The sequence below is a fragment of the Amblyomma maculatum genome, chromosome 1 (genome assembly GCF_055883805.1).
Source record: "Amblyomma maculatum isolate TAMU_Amacu chromosome 1, ASM5588380v1, whole genome shotgun sequence".
NCBI lineage: Eukaryota > Metazoa > Arthropoda > Arachnida > Ixodida > Ixodidae > Amblyomma > Amblyomma maculatum.
This window is the reverse complement of record NC_139344.1, coordinates 31,987,034-31,994,833: the sequence shown is the minus strand read 5'-3', so window position 1 is coordinate 31,994,833 and position 7,800 is coordinate 31,987,034. Positions and strand designations below refer to the sequence as shown.

Below are 7,800 nucleotides of genomic sequence, written 5' to 3'. Positions count from 1 at the left end.
GTTCTGCAAGGATCTATCCCCATCTGATACTACGTTATGAGTTCCTGCCTACTCGGCCATAATATATTGTCTCATGACGTCATACTGCAGGTCATGCAAGTCACAGGCTCTTATGGCGCATTCGGTTAGGAGGGGGGGGGGGGGCGAGAGCAGAGGCGTCGAGCAGTACAGAAGCACGCCGAGTGAGGGTTTACCTGTCCTCCCACGGGAACGCTTTCTGCATGTCGAGAGTAGTGCGCCACGAGCATGTGACCGCACTTCTCTCCCCAGCATCCTCTGCCTGCTCGCAGCGGCGGCTGTTTCAACCCGATAGAGGCCAACGCTACGTGTAGAAACGCTTGTTATCTATGCCTTTGTTCTCACAGCGCGGCGATCTACCTCTTTTGGCCCTTTCGACGCCAGCAGCGACTCTCCGGGTCGTCAGACGCATTGAGGACAACTTACTTGTTCTCACACAGTGCATCGAAATCGCCCTGCAGACTGGGAGCGTGGTGTTCCTCGACATTTCGAAGGCGTACGACTGCGTGAACTGAGAGATGCTGTGGGAGCTACTGCTGGCACATGGGCTGGAGGACGAAGATGTGCACCTGTTTCGGGCCATATATAGTGCAGTCGCGGCGCAGGCTGAGTGGGGCGACGTGAGCACGGCACCGGCAGTGGTACAGTGAGGCCTGCGACAGGGCTGTCCGCTTTCATCGCTCCTCTTTATACTATATGTAGCAGACGTGACGCATAGCTTGAAGCTTGTGTCGGGTGTTGGCTACAGGTTGGAGCATCTAGAGGCTGGACAGCGAGCCGGCCAACATATCCCCGCACTAGTGTATAAGGACGATTTTGCGGTGATGGCAGACTCACCGCAAGAGCGGCAACAGTTTCTAGATATTTGCGGCGCGGGAATGACTTTGTTACAGCTACGGTTCAATCGGGCGAATTGCGCGGTAGTAGTGTGGGGGGAGGAGGAGCGGAGTCGGCAGCTGAGTTGGACGCTGTTGGGGGCCCTGTATGCATGGATGCAGGCACCAAGTATTTGGGCATACGCCTCAGCTCGGGAGCAGACTACCTGGTGGCACAGGAGAGAGCCATCAGAGGAAAGCAGCAAGGGATAAGGGGGTCCTGGGCCGCCAGTCCTTGTGGGCGTATAACAAATACGAGGTGGTGCGCGCGTTGTGGAAGATGGTAGCGGTGCCAGGGCTAACATAACGCAAATGCCGTATTGTGTATCTCGGCTGGCACTAGAGAGTTCCTGGAGAGGCGGCAGAGGGACGCGGGGTAGATGGCGCTAGGAGCACACAGGAGCACCCCGGTGGAAGGCATTCAGGGGGACCTGGGATGGTCTTCGTTTGCGGCACGCGAAGCCGTCTCTAATCTGCGGTACGAGGCCAGGCTCCTCAGTTTACCCACCAAGAACTTGACACGGGGTATGATGGTGCCCCTCATTTACAAGGGCGCTGCAATGAGGTGGACGAGGCGGACTGCGCAGTTTCGACGCCGGTTTGAGGTGCCGCCCGTGTCTATGGCAACAGCTGCTGCGGAGCCCGGTCACGCGGCGAGCGCCAAGATCAAGGAGCAAGTGCGGACAGCCGCAACGAAGGAGTGGCTCAGTGGAGCGACGGCGAAGTCCACCTTAGCTCTCTACTGCGTCGCTAAAAGCACAATCGGCAGGGAGAGTTGGTGTGATAACTCCTGTGGCAGCGGCCTGCTGGCTGAGGCCCGCTGCGGAGTGTTACGCGCACGCGTGTGGCGCGCCCGGTTTGTGAGTGGTATGAGCTCCGACTGTGCCTTTTGTGGATCAGAGGAAGAGACAATCAGCCACGTGGTCCTGGAGTGCCCGGCTCTGTCTCCTTCCACGGGGGCGTCGACACACCTTACTGCCCTGGGTTTCAGCGAAGATGGTGAAGCTTCGGCGGAGGCCAACCGGTCTGTGGTGGAGTGCACGAAACAACGCTTAGAGTGTTGGTGGCGCCGCGGTGCGGTGCGGTGCGGCGCGAGGACGTGCGGAGGGCTTCAGCGACTGTGACTGACGAGCAGGCCGGTGGATGTGACGTTTAGGTCGTGGTTATTTGTTTTTGTTTTCTTTTCGTTATAGAACTGTTCGGCTCCGCCGCGTCGCGAGGCGCTGGAGACTCGTTGTAAATCGTACAGCCACCATCATCACCATCAACATCCCATTCCAATTCCAATTGTATTCGAAATTTACAAAATTCCAAATTTTTGCTTCGTATTTTTCTTTCAAACAATTGTGATCTTAAATCTTATGTTTTTGTTTAGTTGTCAATTACTTTAATGCACTAATTCAGTTTGTGTAGGACATTTGGTAGTCAACACTGAACCCTGGCAAATCCCCCTTCGTGGGTATGTGCCATATATCGAGGCAGAAGCAGATGAAGAAGAATCGAAAGCGAAAGATGCGTAAGCAACTGATTTTGTCTTGATTTGATAAAGTCGTGTAACGAGAAGACACAAACTTGTAAAGTTTTCTTCCGAAGTAAGCTTGACGAAGCCCACACTGAAATGTTTAGCGCTACAACTGGAACGATATATGAGATTATGAGCAGTCACGAAACAGGGTCCGGTCATAGCGGGGACACTAAAACCACGCCAACTACGCTGTATTATGGACAAGAAATGCACAACTACTGCAAGACCCTGCCCCCAAAGGAAATCAAGCCAGCAGCAAATGAGACTGTCCGCTCAGACAGCGAGACTGACAGTTGCGTCGAGGACATGGGCTCCGAGCACTCGGAAGACGAGATTGTGTGCTGCATTTGTCGTACGAGCGATACCACTAGGTTCATGATCGGTTGCGACAACTGCAATGAGTGGTACCATGGCGACTGCATCAGCATAAGTGAATCGTACGCCAAAAACATGCTGAAGTTTGTCTGCCTCATATGCCGCGACCGGGATCCGACGCTCGAGCTAAAGTTCAAGGAGCCAGAGGAAAAGTCTCATTCCTCGCATGAAGAGCACAACAGTCAGAGCAAGCCCAGAGACGACGAATCGTACTCTCCTACGAGGTATACAGACAAGTCGCATCGCTCTAAAAAGAACAAACGTCGGAAGTCCACGCGGAAGTGCGAGGAATGTACAGCTTGCTACATGACCGAGGATTGCGGTCGCTGCGACTTCTGCAAAGACATGAGGAAGTTCGGCGGACCGAACAAGCTCAAGCAGAAGTGTCGCAAGCGGCAGTGCCATAACTTCGGCCTCATACTGGGCAAAAAGCCCGTGTCGTCTCCGAAGCGGCCCAGGGCGAGTCACGACAATGACTACGAGCCGGACCAAGACATGGCCAACGATGCTTCCGATCTTCCTAAAGACTACATGAACGACGACAACGAGCCGGGGGTTGTTAAATGTTCACCACAAAAGCCCCGACCAAAAAAGCCCCGTCACAAGTGGAGCCCCACCAAGGGAGGAGACTCAAAGGCGCAATCAAAGCGCGCCCGCAAGGAGGAACACAAGCGGGAGCACCGAAGCGAGAAAGAGAAAACTCGAAAAGACGACGATGTACCGAGGCAGTGCTATGGGCCGGGCTGTACTGCGGCGGCGCGGCCGGGCTCCAAGTACTGCAGCGATGATTGCGGCCTCAAGTTGGCCACGAACCGAATCTACGAGGTACTCCCGCATCGCATTCAACAGTGGCAGTCGAGCATATGTCATGCGGACGAGCTGAACCGCCGTCAATTGGAGCAGGTTCGCAAGCAGCAAATGGATGCTCGGAATACACTGGAGCAGTTAAAAGCCAAGCGGGCTGAATTGGAGAAGCTCATTGAGCGAGCAAAGCAGACACCCATGGCTGAAGGTGAATCCACAAATGACTGTGAGGAAAGGGAACTGAGCACTTACTGTGTCACCTGTGGCCAAGAAGTGAGTGCGCGTGTGGCCATGCGTCATATGGAAAAGTGCTTCAACAAGTATGAGAGTCAGAGCTCGTATGGCTCTATGTAGAAGACTCGCATTGAAGATGACAGTGTGTTCTGTGACTTTTACAACCCACACAACAAAACCTACTGCAAACGCCTTCGAATCCTCTGCCTGGAGCATTCAAAAGAACCTAAAGTGAGCGATGACGAAGTGTGCGGCTTTCCACTTGTAGTGAATGTGTTTGAACACACTGGTGAATACTGCAATGTGCCAAAGAAAAAGTGCTCGAAGCACTATTGCTGGGACAAATGTCGGCGGGCTGAGATCGACATGGAAATCATGCGGCAGTGGTTGAAACTGGATGAGCTGTATGATCAAGAACGTAATATTTGTATGTCGATGACCAGTAGAGGCGGTGTGCTGGGACTCATGCTGCACCAAACTATTTCTCACGACACCCCGCATGAAATTCCTGCTCAAGGTCAAACTTGACATCACCCAGACGAAGATTTGTGTCTCCATGGCTTGCTTGAGCTTGTACTTGGATGAAATACATAAAGTTTTCAGTTGGATGCATTTTTGTTCAGCTATGTTAGGTCATTTATGGGTTCAGCTACTTGCTTCTCTTGCAGCTGCAAGAACTGAAAGTCCTGGAGTATGAAATCATCTGCTTGAAGAAAGATGCCGTAGGTTTCACAAAGACTGCTTGAGTATTGGAGTTTTCAATGTTATCCTGTTGTTATTTGCAGTGTCTACAAGCAGCAGCTAAACAGTTAAAGCAGTAGCCAAACTAGACGTCAAACTATAGAAACACCTTGGCTGAGCACCAGGGTAACTATAGCCGTTCGACAACGTCATCGCCGGTATGCGCCACGTCGCCCTTCACTTCCACAAGAGAGCATGATCGCGGAGGTAATGTCACCGTCTCATTGGCGATGCGTAAGGGCATCAGTGGTACTTCCGCATAACGAAGGTCTTCATGATTATTGGTGAAGGCAACGATCGACGCCGTCCCGAATGCTGATTACATCCCCATGAAGACGCAGAAAGTCCATGCCCAAGATAAGGTATTTGCAACAGTCGGGGAGATTAACGAAGCGGCCAACAAACACCGCGTTTTCTATTCCTAGCCGGGCAGTGCACTTCCATGTCGGTGCCAGGAGCTGACCCCCAGCACTTCTTATTACTGGCCCAGTTCATTCGGTTTTAAGTTTGCGCCAGTTTCTGGCTAATAATTGAAAAATCCGCCCCGGTATCCACCAGAGCATGTAACTCCAACCCGTCAACGGAAACGGCGAAGTCAGCGCTAACAACGTTATCTGGGTTGCTAGTCTCTTTCGGCATTTGCGATGGAAGTGCGGAAAGGTCGGCATTGTCAGCTTCGTCGTCATGACTGCTCATCTGGTGCGACAGTTTCGGCGGTAATGTAGGCGGCATTTTCGGCGGTAGGGCGGCAATGTCAATGTTAACAGCGGCGTCAGAAGCACGGGTTGGTGTCGGCAATTGCGGCGGTGGTGAGGGTCTTGACACCTTTCGGCTGGTTGCAACCTCCCCTCGCGAGGTTGCGGCTGTTAGTTTCCCGTGCGAGGGCTAGGGGACTGCCGTCCGCTAACGTCAGCAATGCTACGACGCATCGGCGAAGAATAATGCTGTGAAGATGGGGAGGAGCGGAGGCGGAAACCCGGGGATTCGATTTCCCTGCTGACCGGAGGGTCGTCCTCAATTTGGGCAGAGTCAGCGCTGAAGTGGTGGCGAGCAGAAGCAGGCGGAAAGGCATGCCTCTCTTCGCAGTAGCGGCAGTACCGATACACATGGCCAGGTTGTCCGCAGTAGAAACGCAGTTGTCGGCTGTCATAACTGCACCCCCTGTCAGTGCGGCGGGGTTGAGAGCGTCTGGAAGGCGCCCACTGTAGCCTCTGGAAGAATCGCGCTCCTGACGGCTCGGTGAGCTCGGTGGGGCCTGGTCTGGAGGCGGGCGACGAAGGACTGCGGCATAGCTCTCGGGTTGCTGCTTGTGGTAAGGTGCAGGAATATCGGCCTTGTAGCTGACCGGTTGTGGAGCGTGAAATGGCTCAGAAATGGCTTCCGTGTTGTCGACGTTGTGAGACTCGTTACAAAGTCGGTGATAGGGCCGAATTACCGAATTTCATTCCTCACAGCTTCTATGAGGACCTCTGATGACTAGCCTTCGAAGCCGTAATTCGCTGCAGCTCCTCAAGGACAATTTCTCTAATGTAGTCTCGAAGAGTCGGTTGCAGTCAGCGCCGTCGCAGTCGTCGGAGCACAGTTTACGGGTCGGTTGTACTGGCCGCGCCGGACTTGGAGGGCTCGCTGTATAGCCGTAGCGTCCTTAACAAACTCGCTCACAGTTTTAGGTGGGTTGCGTACCAAGCCGGCAAATACCTGTTTTTTGACACCATGTATAATATGCCGTAGCTTCCTTGGCTCACTCATATCAGGGTCGGCACGGCGAAAAAGGCGAGCCATGTCTTCCGCAAACATAGCCACGCTCTCATTCGGTTGCGTAGAACAGCGCGAAAAAACGACAGGGACGAAGGAGGACAACAAGACGAGCTCTGACTTTCAACTGACAAGTTTACTGCATTACCGAAAAACTAATGGAGCATCACAATAATGTTTTTGGCACAGTAAAAGAAACTATGGGCATACACTGCAGGGTCTGTAAAAGCGACACTTGCCAGCCTTTCTAGAGGAAGCAAAAATAGTCAATAGGCATAATGACCTACAGTTTGGGAAATTTTAGAAGCAAAAGAAATCAGCAGGATAAAGGAAACTTGTATCTGCAGCCGGTCTGTAGCGTTATTGGAACGTGAAGTAAGATTTATGAACACGAGAAAATGATGCGTTGTGAAATTCTGGATGACACGTGTTTTCTCTTGCATATCTTACGTCTTCTGGTGTATTGTTTATTTGTTCTTGTTTCTTTTATTGTGTGAACGTGTTCATATATATGGATGTTGGCATGCAGTAAATTTGTCAGTTGAAAGTCAGCGCTCGTCTTGTCTTCCTTCGCCCCTGTCGTTTTTTCGCGCTGTTCTACACAGTGGATTACCAATGTGCCCAAGTTTCTGTTTAAACTCTCATTCGGCTTCTGGACGCGCACTTCAAGCAGGCGCAGCGCATTGTCTCGTTGATCAGTTCTCGCAAATGTGTCTACCAGCTGGCAGCGGAAGTCAGTCCACGTGGATAAGCTGGCCTCGTGGTTTTCAAAGCATGCTTTAGCATTATCCTAAAGGCCAAAATAAACCTTGCAGAGCTTCTGGTCTGCGCTCCACTGGTTGATCTTGGCCACTCGCTCAAACTGGTCGAGCCAGTCCTCCACATCTTCAAACGCTTCCCCGCGAAAGCACTCTGGCACCTTGGTGTCCTGAAGAGTCACCTGCGTAAGGTTGGGATGTGCCATGGCTTGGGAGACCTGACAAACTTGGCCGTTTGAAGAGTCGCTCGGCAGGTGGCTGTACTCCGCCTTGAAGGCGGCGGCTAGCGCGATGGACAGGCGTGGCGATGTTTGGGATGCGCTGTGGATTGCCGAAAGGAGTCTTATGCATACCCAGCGCGCTCCCCCACTGTAAGATCTCGATAGAACCTCAAGGAGGGCCTAAAGATAGGACGGTTTGAATGGTTGACCAGAACGAGTCTTGCATTCAAGCTTCCTTCTCTTTCAGGTTCGTGCTTGTGGTTCCAGTCGTCATCTTTGGCGTCGTCTTCTATGCTGCAATATGCAGAACCAGTTTTCTCTTCGCCTCCCTGTCAGCAGAGTACACATTGTTTATCTGCTTCAGAAAAACGTTTTTCTCAGAACGGTTAATATCAGTATGCTTTATTCTGGCAAGCAAAGCGTCTTTACCTTTTTCCAGCCAGCTGATGTGACGAAAGGGCTCTGTTCCCATATTTTCTTCGCTATTTGCGGGC

At 52.3% G+C, this 7,800-nt stretch overlaps 1 pseudogene; it reads left to right on the top strand.

Annotated features, from left to right (window-relative positions):
• The first annotated feature begins 2,547 nt into the window (after nt 1–2,547).
• LOC146202082 (CXXC-type zinc finger protein 1 pseudogene) lies at nt 2,548–4,359 on the top strand (annotated as a pseudogene).
• Nucleotides 4,360–7,800: the final 3,441 nt, after the last annotated feature.